The sequence below is a fragment of the Nerophis lumbriciformis genome, linkage group LG28, assembly GCF_033978685.3.
Source record: "Nerophis lumbriciformis linkage group LG28, RoL_Nlum_v2.1, whole genome shotgun sequence".
Lineage (NCBI taxonomy): Eukaryota > Metazoa > Chordata > Actinopteri > Syngnathiformes > Syngnathidae > Nerophis > Nerophis lumbriciformis.
Genome location: NC_084575.2, coordinates 5,797,396 through 5,815,152, shown reverse-complemented (window position 1 = coordinate 5,815,152; position 17,757 = coordinate 5,797,396).

Genomic DNA, 17,757 nt, shown 5'->3' with positions numbered 1-17,757 from the left:
TTGTCCCAGTTCTCCACAGGCCAATGTGTATCCAACTCAAAGTCCTCCTGGTAAGAGTCTCTGTTGTCCCAGTTCTCCACAGGCCAATGTGTCTCCAACTCAAAGTCCTCCTGGTAAGAGTCTCTGTTGTCCCAGTTCTCCACAGGCCAATGTGTCTGCAACTCAAAGTCCTCCTGGTAAGAGTCTATGTTGTCCCAGTTCTCCACAGGCCAATGTGTCTCCAACTCAAAGTCCTCCTGGTAAGAGTCTCTGTTGTCCCAGTTCTCCACAGGCCAATGTGTCTCCAACTCAAAGTCCTCCTGGTAAGAGTCTATGTTGTCCCAGTTCTCCACAGGCCAATGTGTCTCCAACTCAAAGTCCTCCTGGTAAGAGTCTATGTTGTCCCAGTTCTCCACAGGCCAATGTGTATCCAACTCAAAGTCCTCCTGGTAAGAGTCTCTGTTGTCCCAGTTCTCCACAGGCCAATGTGTCTCCAACTCAAAGTCCTCCTGGTAAGAGTCTCTGTTGTCCCAGTTCTCCACAGGCCAATGTGTCTCCAACTCAAAGTCCTCCTGGTAAGAGTCTCTGTTGTCCCAGTTCTCCACAGGCCAATGTGTATCCAACTCAAAGTCCTCCTGGTAAGAGTCTCTGTTGTCCCAGTTCTCCACAGGCCAATGTGTATCCAACTCAAAGTCCTCCTGGTAAGAGTCTATGTTGTCCCAGTTCTCCACAGGCCAATGTGTCTCCAACTCAAAGTCCTCCTGGTAAGAGTCTCTGTTGTCCCAGTTCTCCACAGGCCAATGTGTCTCCAACTCAAAGTCCTCCTGGTAAGAGTCTCTGTTGTCCCAATTCTCCACAGGCCAATGTGTCTCCAACTCAAAGTCCTCCTGGTAAGAGTCTCTGTTGTCCCAGTTCTCCACAGGCCAATGTGTATTCAACTCAAAGTCCTCCTGGTAAGAGTCTCTGTTGTCCCAGTTCTCCACAGGCCAATGTGTATCCAACTCAAAGTCCTCCTGGTAAGGGTCTCTGTTGTCCCAGTTCTCCACAGGCCAATGTGTATCCAACTCAAAGTCCTCCTGGTAAGGGTCTCTGTTGTCCCAGTTCTCCACAGGCCAATGTGTCTCCAACTCAAAGTCCTCCTGGTAAGAGTCTATGTTGTCCCAGTTCTCCACAGGCCAATGTGTCTCCAACTCAAAGTCCTCCTGGTAAGAGTCTATGTTGTCCCAGTTCTCCACAGGCCAATGTGTATCCAACTCAAAGTCCTCCTGGTAAGAGTCTATGTTGTCCCAGTTCTCCACAGGCCAATGTGTCTCCAACTCAAAGTCCTCCTGGTAAGAGTCTCTGTTGTCCCAGTTCTCCACAGGCCAATGTGTCTCCAACTCAAAGTCCTCCTGGTAAGAGTCTCTGTTGTCCCAGTTCTCCACAGGCCAATGTGTCTCCAACTCAAAGTCCTCCTGGTAAGAGTCTCTGTTGTCCCAGTTCTCCACAGGCCAATGTGTCTCCAACTCAAAGTCCTCCTGGTAAGAGTCTCTGTTGTCCCAGTTCTCCACAGGCCAATGTGTATCCAACTCAAAGTCCTCCTGGTAAGAGTCTCTGTTGTCCCAGTTCTCCACAGGCCAATGTGTCTCCAACTCAAAGTCCTCCTGGTAAGTGTCTCTGTTGTCCCAGTTCTCCACAGGCCAATGTGTCTCCAACTCAAAGTCCTCCTGGTAAGAGTCTATGTTGTCCCAGTTCTCCACAGGCCAATGTGTCTCCAACTCAAAGTCCTCCTGGTAAGAGTCTATGTTGTCCCAGTTCTCCACAGGCCAATGTGTATCCAACTCAAAGTCCTCCTGGTAAGAGTCTATGTTGTCCCAGTTCTCCACAGGCCAATGTGTCTCCAACTCAAAGTCCTCCTGGTAAGAGTCTCTGTTGTCCCAGTTCTCCACAGGCCAATGTGTATTCAACTCAAAGTCCTCCTGGTAAGAGTCTCTGTTGTCCCAGTTCTCCACAGGCCAATGTGTATCCAACTCAAAGTCCTCCTGGTAAGAGTCTCTGTTGTCCCAGTTCTCCACAGGCCAATGTCTCTCCAACTCAAAGTCCTCCTGGTAAGGGTCTCTGTTGTCCCAGTTCTCCACAGGCCAATGTGTCTCCAACTCAAAGTCCTCCTGGTAAGAGTCTATGTTGTCCCAGTTCTCCACAGGCCAATGTGTCTCCAACTCAAAGTCCTCCTGGTAAGAGTCTATGTTGTCCCAGTTCTCCACAGGCCAATGTGTATCCAACTCAAAGTCCTCCTGGTAAGAGTCTATGTTGTCCCAGTTCTCCACAGGCCAATGTGTCTCCAACTCAAAGTCCTCCTGGTAAGAGTCTCTGTTGTCCCAGTTCTCCACAGGCCAATGTGTCTCCAACTCAAAGTCCTCCTGGTAAGGGTCTCTGTTGTCCCAGTTCTCCACAGGCCAATGTGTCTCCAACTCAAAGTCCTCCTGGTAAGAGTCTCTGTTGTCCCAGTTCTCCACAGGCCAATGTGTCTCCAACTCAAAGTCCTCCTGGTAAGAGTCTATGTTGTCCCAGTTCTCCACAGGCCAATGTGTATCCAACTCAAAGTCCTCCTGGTAAGAGTCTATGTTGTCCCAGTTCTCCACAGGCCAATGTGTATCCAACTCAAAGTCCTCCTGGTAAGAGTCTATGTTGTCCCAGTTCTCCACACTCCAATGTGTATCCAACTCAAAGTTCTCCTGGTAAGAGTCTCTGTTGTCCCAGTTCTCCACAAGCCAATGGTAAAGCTTGACTGTCATCGTTCGGGAATGTAAACAATGAACCACCGGCTACAACGTAGCCGCTACGTGTTTGTGTTGCTGCAGTCGGGCGCTAATACACCGCTTCCCACCTACAGCTTTCTTCTTTGCTGTCTCCATTGTTCATTAAACAAATTGCAAAACATTCACAAACACAGATGTCCAGAATACTGTGGAATTTTGCGATGTAAACAGACGACTTAATAGCTGGCCACCATGCTGTCCCATACCGAGACGTTTTCAGCAGGATATTTCGCAGGAAATTTAAAATTGCACTTTATAAGTTAACCCGGCCGTATTGGCATGTGTTGCAATGTTAAGATTTCATCATTGATATATAAACTATCAGACTGCGTGGTCGCTAGTAGTGGCTTTCAGTAGGCCTTTAACATGGTAACACAGAAGGATGAATACAATATAATAGTAAAATATACCTTAAATAGAACTGCAGAATATATCATCTAAAATACTAAAATGTAATAAATTAATAAAAAAGGATAAAACAAGAAATAAACAAAACAAGCAAGACATCCTGCCTAACTGGATATGAACGCCAGTAGGCCAAAAGGTGAACCAGGAAAAAGTGGCTAGAGAGTGATTTTGGCGGGGGTTTTTTTTTAGAGCCATAAATGTATAAAAATAGGAATTACCAAAAAACGAAAATCTTATGCAGCTGTTTTGTCTTGTAAATGTGTTTACATTCATTCTGGAAACAGAATCTCTCTCACAAATGGACATTAATACATATACCTAACATTTGAGACAAGTATTTTAGCATTGGTATACTTTCATTTGAATTGAAACCATGAAACATACAAAAACAAATGAAAAAAGGCTTCCAAATAAGTGAATAGCAAGCTGTACAATTGAACATACACATGGTACATTTTGCTAAACAATGATGTTTTATACATTCAACATTTCAGTAGATACTGTGTTATAAGAGGAAGTCAAACATACAATAAAATAAAGAAAACCACAATGGCTGACATCAATCAAAATATGTAATAATAGGCCGTAAGGTGAAGCCGTGTTTGGTGTCATGTGGTTCTCATGTCTGGCCACTAAATCATTGTTGCTTCTTAAAAAAGATATTTTGCTTTTCAATGAGAAAAAAAAAGTTCTCCACTGGACATCCAGGCAATTTTTTAAATGAGTCTTTAAAGTGGGGACTATTTCTTGCTTGGCGTAACAATATATTCGTCTCAAGAGGTGACCTTTTTGTCACGTGCTTCACATTCCACCAATCAGGTAGCTGCACAGATCCAAGATGGCCATGTCAACAACGTCTAGCGATGAAGAGGAAAATACTCTAAAACAATAAAAAAGTTCTAAAAAAGAAGAACAAAATATGCTACATGCATGTTACGTCTGTTAGGAATGAAGAGGTGAATGATGTCACTATCACAAGGTGGAATACTTACAGGAATTGTTTGAAACGCTGACTTTGCTGTGATGGAGAGTCTCATCAAGTAGTCCAGACATTCACATCCTGTATCCATGTGGAATTTAAAGATATTCCTGATGACTAATCCTGTATCCATGTGGAATTTAAAGATATTCCTGATGACAAATCCTGTATCCATGTGGAATTTAAAGATATTCCTGATGACAAATCCTGTATCCATGTGGAATTTAAAGATATTCCTGATGACAAATCCTGTATCCATGTTGAATTTAAAGATATTCCTGATGACAAATCCTGTATTAATGTTGAATTTAAAGATATTCCTGATGACAAATCCTGTATCCATGTTGAATTTAAAGATATTCCTTATGACAAATCCTGTATCCATGTTGAATTCAAAGATATTCCTGATGACAAATCCTGTATCCATGTTGAATTCAAAGATATTCCTGATGACAAATCCTGTATCCATGTGGAATTTAAAGATATTCCTGATGACAAATCCTGTATCCATGTGGAATTTAAAGATATTCCTGATGACAAATCCTGTATCCATGTGGAATTTAAAGATATTCCTGATGACAAATCCTGTATCCATGTGGAATTTAAAGATATTCCTGATGACAAATCCTGTATCCATGTGGAATTTAAAGATATTCCTGATGACAAATCCTGTATCCATGTGGAATTTAAAGATATTCCTGATGACTAATCCTGTATCCATGTTGAATTTAAAGATATTCATGATGACAAATCCTGTATCCATGTTGAATTTAAAGATATTCCTGATGACAAATCCTGTATCCATGTGGAATTTAAAGATATTCCTGATGACAAATCCTGTATCCATGTGGAATTTAAAGATATTCCTGATGACAAATCCTGTATCCAGTTGAATTTAAAGATCCGCACACACACACACACACACACACACACACACACACACACACACACACACACACACACACACACACACACACACACACACACAAACCCCGTTTCCATATGAGTTGGGAAATGGTGTTAGATGTAAATATAAACGGAATACAATGATTTGCAAATCCTTTTCAAGCCATATTTGTCAGGTGTGGGTTTACGCTTGCTGCGCGGTTGTTCTCCCAAGATGCAAAACTGACGGCTCCGGACCAAGACGTGAAGTTAGGAATGATTTATTGAACATAAGTCATCCAACTTACAAAAACACAGGCAAAACAAGAAAAAGGCAAGCGTGCCTAAAAGACACAAAGCTAAGACTTAGCATAGGCTGGGGAAGAAAGAAGCTAACACTTAGCATGGACTTGAAAGCACCAAACTTTACGCTGACAGCTTGCATGAAGCAAACAATGAAGCCACGACCAGTGACCGGAAAAGGCAGGCTTAAAATTGTAGTCTCTTGATTAGACCCAGGTGTGTCCCAAACATCAGAGGCAGGTGAAAATCATAAGTAACCATGGTGACTAAACTCAGAAGGTGCACAAACAGGCACTAAAAGGAGTCCAAAACTAACAGAACATAACTAAACAAAACATGATCCAACCACAGATCATGACAATATGTCATTGAATGCACTACAAAGACAACATATTTGATGTTCAAACTCATAAACTTTTTTTTTTTTTGCAAATAATAATTAACTTAGAATTTCATGGCTGCAACACGTGCCAAAGTAGTTGGGAAAGGGCATGTTCACCACTGTGTTACATGGCCTTTCCTTTTAACAACACTCAGTAAACGTTTGGGAACTGAGGAGACACATTTTTGAAGCTTCTCAGGTGGAATTCTTTCCCATTCTTGCTTGATGTACAGCTTAAGTTGTTCAACAGTCCGGGGGTCTCCGTTGTGCTATTTTAGGCTTCATAATGCGCCACACATTTTCAATGGGAGACAGGTCTGGACTACAGGCAGGCCAGTCTAGTACCCGCACTCTTTTACTATGAAGCCACGTTGATGTAACACGTGGCTTGGCATTGTCTTGCTGAAATAAGCAGGGGCGTCCATGGTAACATTGCTTGGATGGCAACATATGTTGCTCCAAAACCTGTATGTACCTTTCAGCATTAATGGCGCCTTCACAGATGTGTAAGTTACCCATGTCTTGGGCACTAATACACCCCCATACCATCACACATGCTGGCTTTTCAACTTTGCGCCTATAACAATCCGGATGGTTCTTTTCCTCTTTGGTCCAGAGGACACGACGTCCACAATTTCCAAAATCAATTTGAAATGTGGACTCGTCAGACCACAAAACACTTTTCCACTTTGTATCAGTCCATCTTAGATGAGCTCAGGCCCAGCGAAGCCGATGGCGTTTCTGGGTAATGTTGATAAACGGTTTTCGCCTTGCATAGGAGATTTTTAACTTGCATTTACAGATGTATCGACCAGCTGCAGTTACTGACAGTGGGTTTCTGAAGTGTTCCTGAGCCCGTGTGGTGATATCCTTTACACATTGATGTCGCTTGTTGATGCAGTACAGCCTGAGGGATTGAAGGTCACGGGTTTAGCGGCTTACATGCAGTGATTTCTCCAGATTATCTGAATCTTTTGATGATATTACGGAGCGTAGATGGTGAAATCCCTAAATTCCTTGCAATAGCTGGTTGAGAAAGGTTTTTCTTAAACTGTTTAACAATTTGCTCACACATTTGTTGACAAAGTGGTGACCCTCGCCCCATCCTTGTTTGTGAATGACTGAGCATTTCATGGAATCTACTTTTATACCCAATCATGGCACCCACCTGTTCCCAATTTGCCTGTTCATTATATATATACAGGTAAAAGCCAGTAAATTAGAATATTTTGAAAAACTTGATTTATTTCAGTAATTGCATTCAAAAGGTGTAACTTGTACATTATATTTATTCATTGCACACAGACTGATGCATTCAAATGTTTATTTCATTTAATTTTGATGATTTGAAGTGGCAACAAATGAAAATCCAAAATTCCGTGTGTCACAAAATTAGAATATTACTTAAGGCTAATACAAAAAAGGGATTTTTAGAAATGTTGGCCAACTGAAAAGTATGAAAATGAAAAATATGAGCATGTACAATACTCAATACTTGGTTGGAGCTCCTTTTGCCTCAATTACTGCGTTAATGCGGCGTGGCATGGAGTCGATGAGTTTCTGGCACTGCTCAGGTGTTATGAGAGCCCAGGTTGCTCTGATAGTGGCCTTCAACTCTTCTGCGTTTTTGGGTCTGGCATTCTGCATCTTCCTTTTCACAATACCCCACATATTTTCTATGGGGCTAAGGTCAGGGGAGTTGGCGGGCCAATTTAGAACAGAAATACCATGGTCCGTAAACCAGGCACGGGTAGATTTTGCGCTGTGTGCAGGCGCCAAGTCCTGTTGGAACTTGAAATCTCCATCTCCATAGAGCAGGTCAGCAGCAGGAAGCATGAAGTGCTCTAAAACTTGCTGGTAGACGGCTGCGTTGACCCTGGATCTCAGGAAACAAAGTGGACCGACACCAGCAGATGACATGGCACCCCAAACCATCACCCAACCATGCAAATTTTGCATTTCCTTTGGAAATCGAGGTCCCAGAGTCTGGAGGAAGACAGGAGAGGCACAGGATCCACGTTGCCTGAAGTCTAGTGTAAAGTTTCCACCATCAGTGATGGTTTGGGGTGCCATGTCATCTGCTGGTGTCGGTCCACTCTGTTTCCTGAGATCCAGGGTCAACGCAGCCGTCTACCAGCAACTTTTAGAGCACTTCATGCTTCCTGCTGCTGACCTGCTCTATGGAGATGGAGATTTCAAGTTCCAACAGGACTTGGCGCCTGCACACAGCGCAAAATCTACCCGTGCCTGGTTTACGGACCATGGTATTTCTGTTCTAAATTGGCCCGCCAACTCCCCTGACCTTAGCCCCATAGAAAATCTGTGGGGTATTGTGAAAAGGAAGATGCAGAATGCCAGACCCAAAAACGCAGAAGAGTTGAAGGCCACTATCAGAGCAACCTGGGCTCTCATAACACCTGAGCAGTGCCAGAAACTCATCGACTCCATGCCACGCCGCATTAACGCAGTAATTGAGGCAAAAGGAGCTCCAACCAAGTATTGAGTATTGTACATGCTCATATTTTTCATTTTCATACTTTTCAGTTGGCCAACATTTCTAAAAATCCCTTTTTTGTATTAGCCTTAAGTAATATTCTAATTTTGTGACACACGGAATTTTGGATTTTCATTTGTTGCCACTTCAAATCATCAAAATTAAATGAAATAAACATTTGAATGCATCAGTCTGTGTGCAATGAATAAATATAATGTACAAGTTACACCTTTTGAATGCAATTACTGAAATAAATCAAGTTTTTCAAAATATTCTAATTTACTGGCTTTTACCTGTGTGTATATATATATATATATATATAATATTTGAAATTGTCCAGTAAATAAGTTCAGCAAGCAGCCATGAACATAATGCAATTACTGCAGCATGATCCTTTAGGCAACCACATCCCTATAGAGAAGGACCTGTGGCACAGAAATAGCTGTTTTACTCCACAGGGCCTCCGCCCGTTTGCCACTACCAGCTTACGAGACTCTGACTATTTCTTTTCTTGCACTTACCAGTAAATTTCAAACAAAAATACAAATTCAAGGATCCCCATTGTTTATTCAAAAAGTTGTAGTGTGTTGAGCTCCGAGGACCACAATATATGTAAATAAGAATGGGTAAGACTATTTCATGCTACTGTGTAACACAAACTATTAACTTAGCAGATATTCCTTGAAGAAAGTGTGTGGATCTTCATTGAGGTAGATAACAAGGCTTCTCAGGATGCACTCCCTCCTGATGTCAATGTCGTCACACTAAAGCAGGGTGGAAAATCTAAACAGAATGTAGCTAAATATTGGTGCAACAGTGGCACAGGGAGGGGGGCAAGTTGACTAGAGGGTGTAAAGAAAACTAGATAAACGAGCACAGCTTCTGAAGACTAGAGTATAACATCTGTAACACATTTCTGAGCAGGGCACACAACCATAAAGGCCACAAACCAGCTTGTAGTTGCTTTGCACACCAAAAAAGTGGATGAATGAAAGGGAAACACTAAACTATTTTGCACAAAGCTTAGGCCACTTACTATATATAAATAAATCAATTCAATAAAACAGTTCTACCATTTCTACTTACCAAATCTATGTTTGCCAGAACTTCTTTGATTTGTTGCCCCTTCACTCCTCCTCTGCTTTTGAAGATGTGCATCAGCTTGAGTGAAAAGTGGTCCAGTTGTGACACAAACTTTGACTGCAGTGGCTTTGTAGTTGTCACGACTAGAACTATGGCGTGGTTTGTTCTCCCGAAGTGCAAGTGATTTGGACCAGACATGGCGTGAAGGTGAATAGATGATTTATTTTAACACTATACATCAAAAAGGAAGGTACAAAACTAGGCTATTGAAAACAAAACTTGCACATAGGCAGAAACTGTGAACAATTAAACAAAAACACTAACTGTGGCATTAATAAACAAAAACTTACTTGGCATGGACTATGAAGTGCGCAGAGGTAAGAGTGTGACACGGGTATGAATCCGGATGTCGCCAGAAAGACAAACTGAAAACAATGAACTTAAATACTACAGACATGATTAGTGAAAACAGGTGCGTGACTCAAAACGTGAAACAGGTGCGTGACGTGACAGGTGAAAACTAATGGTTGATACGGTGACAAAACAAACAAAAGTGCACAAAAAGTCCAAAAACAAAACCGAACATGACTAAAACAAAACATGATCACACAGTCATGACAGTAGTGATCCACAAGAACTCCTCATTTATCTGAAAAATATTCAATAAAATGTATTTAGAAAAATTTGCCATTTTCTTACAGTTAAATACATAAAAATACAAGTTAACTTACTTCACTCTGCTGGAACAGGGAAGGCCACCGGTTTTTGAATCCCTCTATCACGGGCCTCTGTTCAACGACCTCTCGTCGTCTGTGGGAGAAGGTTTTTTTCCATTTTTGCTTTTATCACCACTTCATTGTCACACTTTTTTATTTCTGACAACAAAGCCATTCTCTCACTTTCCAAGCTTTCTGTGGTTTGGCCTTTTGGGTGCAGTGGTATGTAGTAAACTTTAGCCTTTGTCGCTTTCTTGAAGTTGGCTACAGCTTTACCTTGGCCTTATTCCACTGGGCATCTGGTATGTACTCAACTGGCTCTAAAACAGAAAAGTGAGATGTATAGGACTGTTTACGTTCATATGCAGTAGCAAGGGGGCCGTCCTTTGCGATAGCTACGCCTAATTGATTAGATTGGCATAGGACAGTGGACAGCTCATCAGTTAGTGACTCTTGAACTTGTAGTTTATGATGCTGAAATACATCCCAAACTAAAGCTTTTGTGACAGGCCAAGATGCTGTACTTAAGACCTCATCAATAACTGACTTTAGAATATGAACAATATTTTATAACTTCAATAAATACAAGCAATTTCCTGTTCAATAGATATTTGCAGGTTCAATTATGTTGCATCATCACAACTAAGTGTTTCAAATTCATGATCTGTATCGACAGACTCTATTGGCCCAGCTTCAGATTTGTCTGACATTAGCTTTAAAATCTATCAATGAATGTTGGTTGTGTTTCCTGTTTTTGTGTGTGTTAAATGTACTCTATACATTTGTCTTTAAGGGGAACATTATCACCAGACCTATGTAAGCGTCAATATATACCTTGATGTTGCAGAAAAAAGACCATATATTTTTTTAACCGATTTCCGAAGTCTAAATGGGTGAACTTTGGCGAATTAAACGCCTTTCTAATATTCGTTCTCGGAGCGATGACGTCACATCGGGAAGCAATCCGCCATTTCTCAAACACCGAGTCAAAACAGCTCTGTTATTTTACGTTTTTTCGACTGTTTTCCGTACCTTGGAGACATCATGCCTCGTCGGTGTGTTGTCGGAGGGTGTAACAACACGAACAGGGACGGATTCAAGTTGCACCAGTGGCCCAAAGATGCCAAAGTGGCAAGAAATTGGATGAAATTTGTTCAAAATACGAGGCTGTGGGGAAAGCCGACGAAATGGTCAGTCGTTTGTTCCGCACACTTTACCGACGAAAGCTATGCTACGACAGAGATGGCAAGAATGTGTGGATATCCTGCGACACTCAAAGCAGATGCATTTCCAACGATAAAGTCAAAGAAATCTGCCGCCAGACCCCCATTGAATCTGCCGGAGTGTGTGAGCAATTCAGGGACAAAGGACCTCGGTAGCATGGCAAGCAATGGCGGCAGTTTGTTGCCGCAGACGAGCGAGCTAAACCCCCTGGATGTCTTGGCTCACACCGTCAAGAGAAGAATATCGACCCTTGCTTCCCTGGCCTGCTGACATGAGGGTATGTCTACAGAATATATTAATTGATGAAAATTGGACTGTCTGCACTCTTAAAGTGCATGTTGTTGTCAAATGTATTTCATATGCTGTAAACCTAGTTCATAGTTGTTAGTTTCCTTTAATGCCAAACAAACACATACCAATCGTTGGTTAGAAGGCGATCGCCGAATTCATCCTCGCTTTCGCTACCTGCCTCCACACTACAACCATCCGTTTCAATACATTCGTAATCTGTTGAATCGCTTAAGCCGCTGAAATCCGAGTCTGAATCCGAGCTAATGTCGCTATAGCTTGCTGTTCTTTCCGCCATGTGTGTTTGTATTGGCATCACTATGTGACGTCACAGGAAAATGGACGGGTGTATATAACGATGGTTAAAATCAGGCACTTTGAAGCTTTTTTTAGGGATATTGCGTGATGGGTAAAATTTTGAAAAAAACTTCGAAAAATATAATAAGCCACTGGGAACTGATTTTTAATGGTTTTAACTCTTCTGAAATTGTGATAATGTTCCCCTTTAAAAATATACATGGAACCGTTTCATTACGCCTCAGATGTCGATTTTTGTGTTGAAAATAATCTCTTTTTGTCGTTAGGTCTTTGCATGTGGGAGTTTGCTGTTTACCATGAACTTTGTATGTATGATTTAGTAGCTTACTAAAACTGCATGGGCTATGTGTATATGGACATGGATAGCGATAACTGCCTCTTAAATGCCCATGAGTCTGCCTAAAATGCTGCAACAACAAATACCTGCTTGCTAGTTCCAAGCTGCATTCTTTACACTGCCACAATCATAATCCTGAAATAGAGACTAAAGAGAATTAGCATGTATCACATCAAAAGGATGACAATGATAGAGATCACCAAACACATAACCTATTACTTACAATCACGAGGCTGCCACAAGGAGCTTGGTAACACTTAACATTAGGAGGCTGCCACAAGGAGCTTGGTAACACTTAACATTAGGAGGCTGCCACATGAAGCTTGAAAACAATGATCTATCTGCAAAAGATGATGGTCTGCCCAGGACTGCCTCGGCTACTTCCATGTAAGCCTTCTCCATTACTCTGAGGTCGCGTTCCACCTCTTCATCTTCCACTCCACCCTGCTTCTCCTCCTCCAAGACTTGGTACCTATTTCTTAGACTGATGGGAAATGTCTTCCAGATGTTTTCCTTCCTCAGCTTTGCCGCGTCATACTTGACTCTGGCGCTTTTCTTCTCATTAGGTTTTCTCTTAAGCCTCAGCCTAATTGTTGTGCAAACCAAATAGTGGTCCCTTCCGATGTCTGCAGACCTGTATGCTCTTGTATATCGATCTATTTTCTACCGCTTGTCCCTTTTTGGGGTTGCGGGGAATGCTGGAGCCTATCTCAGCTGCATTCGGGCGGAATTCGGGGTACACCCTGGACAAGTCGCCACCTCATCGCAGGGCCAACACAGATAGACAGACAACATTCACACTCACTTTTACAAACTAGGGACCAATTAGTGTTGCCAATCAACCTATCCCCAGGTGCATGTCTTTGGAGGTGGGAGGAAGCCGGAGTACCCGGAGAGAACCCACGCAGTCACGGGGAGAACATGCAAATTCCACACAGAAAGATCCTGAGCCCGGGATTGAACCCAGGACTGCTCAGGACCTTCATATTGTGAGGTATATGCACTAACCCCTCTACCACAGTGCTGCTCGCTCTTGTATATCATCTACTGAATTCCTGAAACGCTTATTGACAAGTGTATGATCTATCTGATTCTTGGTCTTCCCATCTGGAGATACCCATGTTGCCTTGAGTATGTCTTTTTGTGGGAACCGAGTCCCAGTTATGACCAGCTCATTCATGTCACACATTTCGCAGAGTCGTTCTCCATTGTTGTTCCTTCTTCCGAGCCCATGTTTGCCCATGACTCTCTCATAACCCTGTCACAATCAACATGTCGTGTTTGTTCCTCCTGTCTTGTAGAAATCGTCCTTAGCTTGTTCTTCTGCATATTCTGTTGGTGCATAGGTGTGTATGAAAGTCAGTTTGATGTGTTGGTAATGGTACCTGGCTTAAATATTTATTTTGTTGACAGGTGTCCAATCAATCAGGGCTCTTGCTGCAGTTTTTGACATTAGTATGCCTACGCCTTGCCTGTGGTTGTCGTCGTCTCTTCCAGAGTAAATGATTGTTTCTCCTTCTGCCAATTCTACTTTTCCTTGTTCTGTCCAGTGTGTTTAGCAGATTCTTATGATGTCGATTCCTTTGGTGGTTAGTTATTTTGCTGCCAGTGCTATATTGCCACTTGTGTAAAGTGTTCGAACATTCCAATTTCCAATCTTCATCGTTTTTCTGGGGTGCAGCAGTAGCTTTTTCGGCCTTAGGGCGTCCCGTTGGTTCTGTTGGCTTCGGCCCTTGGGTCATGGTGTCTCTCTCATTTCGAGGACTGGCTACAGCATTTCCCGCTAGTGAATTTGCTCTGCTGTGGGTTTCTGTAATAAACTCTTTTTTACGGGAGCAGGTTATTGGCCCTAAATCCAACCCCTAACCTGGAGAACTGGTGGGATCACTCTTGGTCTGGTCTCTACCCTTCGACCTGTTCGGCATGGGAGACCCTGCCAGGAGTATTAGACTCCAGCCGACATAGCTCTTGAGGTCATGGCGGCGCGCGAATCATCTCATCACGATAAGGTAGTGATGCCGTCGGGGTGGAAAATCACATAGAAAAACTAGGAAAAAGGCAGCTATCAAAGACCAAAACGGATAGCAACCAGATGGGTTGAATATGTAACTGAGCTTTATGATGACACAAACTGAGCAGAAATGCAATTTATAGAGTTAACTGATGGACATAATATTATAACAGGGGAAGTAATAACTGCAATATTTACAATAAAGAAAGGAAAAGCTAACGGTCCAGATGATATACCAACAGAATCATCACTGAAAGCTCTAAATGGACATGATACCGTATTTTCCGGACTATAAAGCACAGTTAAAATTCATAATTTTTTTTAAAAAATCGACAGAATAATTCTGGTTGTGCTTACCGATTTTGAAGCTATTTTATTTGGTGCATGAGAATATAGAACATAACACACGGTGCTTAAAGATCTGTCAAAATGTTTTAGTACGACTTTGGTAAGCTAAGAAGCAGCAACGCTTGATGGATTGTCGGAGCATTACGGCTAGCGTAGTCAGAGGTGCTATGATTCAACATACAGCTTTTATTATGGTGTGTGTATAAGGACCGCAAAATGGCACCTATTAGGAGACATTATATGGCGTTTTGTTACACAATATTATGCAAAATCAACTTTTCTTACCTTCTGGTACCTGCTGATGTGTATTTGGGATCTGCATAAGTCCTGACAATTTGCGCGCCTCCGCCATTGTAGTCCGGCACCATATCGACACCGCAGTCGATAAGCTTCTTGTCAGGGCTTGGTAAAAGGATAGGACTCAGATGCAGAGTAGGGAACTTAGACAGGCTTTTATTTTGACAGCTTCCTTTTCATCTCCAAAGTCAAGGATTACAATATCTATTTATCAAAAAAAAACTAACCGGCAAAAAAGGTTCCAAAAAATAGGAACAACCAAAATTCGCTCCGAACGGAGGAAAACACAAAAGCAAAGACGAACTATAATTAATATATGCTATAAAACGTATAAACAAAAAAACGCTCCAACAGGAGGAAGAAACAACAACTATGAAAAAGTCTATACTATCTAATCTAATAAAGTATTAACAAAAATTGTCACTCAAAAATGTGAGGAAAGAATGAAAAATAACTGAAACTTACCACTTCGGCTGAATAAACTAAATAACAAAAAATCACTCTGCTGAGGAGGAAGAAAGGAAAACTCAAAATAGCAACGAAGGGATTCAGAATCAAAGAACATAAGCACAAGATGAGGCAAGGCAAGACAAGGCATGGACATGAGCATGGACGCTAGAGAGTACGAACAAACGAAACAATCTGGCACAGAACAAAGGAAGGAGTGGGCTTATAGGACACATGAGGGTAATAGGGAACAGGTGGAAACAATTAGGGAATCGGGATGACGTCAGACTGATGACACAAAAGGAAGGGCAAGTGACCTGAAACGAGAGGAGAGTTACTTTTCAAACTAAAACATGCACATCACAAGACAGAAAAAACCAAGACAAGACATCCCTCACCGCGGTGTGACACTTCTTCTTTTTCTCTATCTTCTTGTTATGGGACATTCATCCTCTGCTGTTGCCATTTCTAATATAAAGTAGTGTAAAGTTCTAACTTATATCTCGCCATGGAAGCCCTAAAAACTACCGGTGTAGTGAGTTTACATTATTCACCCACGGACTTTAGTTATTAGAGAGTCGGACGGTTTTTCACAGGAAACATTTCCGGCGTTGTTGTTGCACTAGTGAGCCACGGATGAGGAGATGCTGCTCCGTTATTGATTGAAGTAAAGTCTGAATGTCATTAAAACAGTTAGCTCCATCTTTTGACCCTTCTTCTACTCCCGTCCTTGCACGCTACACAGCTACAACAAAGATGACGGGGAGAAGACGCTGTCCAAGCCACGTAAATAAGACCACCCACAGAACATCCTGAAGCGTCGGTCAGAAGACGGCTTGAAGATGATCTGTAAAACATAATTTATGAAACATTTTCACCAAAGAACTGAGATAGGCTCCAGCACCCCCCGTGACCCTGAAAGGAACAAGCGGTAAAAAATGGATGGATGAAACCACCATTACAAGTTATGTAGACCACAAGGAAGGGTTTTAAATTTAGAAAAAAAAATCATAATATGACCCTTTTAATGTGCCTTACAATCCGGTGCGCCTTTTGTATAAAATAGACCTGACTAGACCTGCTCATCGGCAGTGCGCCTTATAATCTGGTGTGCCCTATGTTACGGAAAATACACTAAAAAATTATTAACAAATTATTAACGTTGTGCAACATCATTTACAACAGTGGATGTATACCAGCTGAATTGGGACAATCCTTTTTTGTTCCTTGGCTAAAAAAAAAACACAAGATTGTGCCGATTTCCGAACTATCGGTAATGGTGCCATTACCGAAGGCAGTAGGCCAGTAAGAGTCATAGTTGTGAGTCATAGTTCATGATAAATATTATAAAGATAATTATCAAAAATATATATTTTATTTTAGCTCTAATTGAGAGTTAATTTGGTTACATGTTGGATATTCGTAGTTGTAGCAGGAGCTAGAAAAGAAACCATGATGTTCAATTTTACAAATGTATATAAAATCCAATTAAACTTACATTTTAAAACAAAAAGGTGTGAATGACATTAGAAAAAAACACTTCGAATATCAAGTGAATTTGAGATTTTAGGTCATATGACCAGGAATATTTTGAAAAGAAACATCCATCCATTTTCTACCGCTTGTCCCTTTCGGGGTCGCGGGGGGTGATGTAGCCTATCTCAGCTGCATTCGGGCAGAGGGCGGGGTACACCCTGGACAAGTCGCCACTTCTTCACAGGGGAAACACAGATAGACAACATTCACACTCATATTCACACACTAGGGCAGTGGTCTCGAACACGCGGCCCGCGGGCCAATTGCGGCCTGCGAGACGTTATTTTGCGGCCCGAACCTTAATATGAAAATGTAATGTTAGTACGGCCCGCAAGTTTTATATGAATGGCGCTTGAAAGCGTCATACTTGTAAACCCTCCTGATTTTTCCGGGAGACTCCCAAATTTCAGTGCCCCTCCCGGAAATCTTCAGGGGCAATCATTCTCCCGAATTTCTGCCGTTTTTCACCCAGACAACAATATTAAGGGCGTGCCGTGACGGCACTGCCTTTAGCGTCCTCTACAGCCTGTACAAACAGCGTGCCAGCCCAGTCACATGTTGTATTTGGCTTCTGTAGACACACGTAAGTGACTACAAGACATGCTTGATCAACAGCCATACAGGTCACACTGAGGGTGGCCGTATAAACAAGTTTAACACTGTTACAAACATGCGCCACACTGTGAACCCACACCAAACAAGAATGACAAACACATTTTGGGAGAACATCCGCACTGTAACACAACAGAACAAATACCCAGAATCCCATGCAGCCCTAACTCTTCCGGGCTACAATATACACGCCCGCTACCACCAAACCCCACCCCGCCCGGAGTTAGGGCTGCAAGGTGTTCTCCCACAACATCATACTCTATTTTTATTTTTTTAACTTAAACCTATAAACTTTGATATCAACTTCAGATC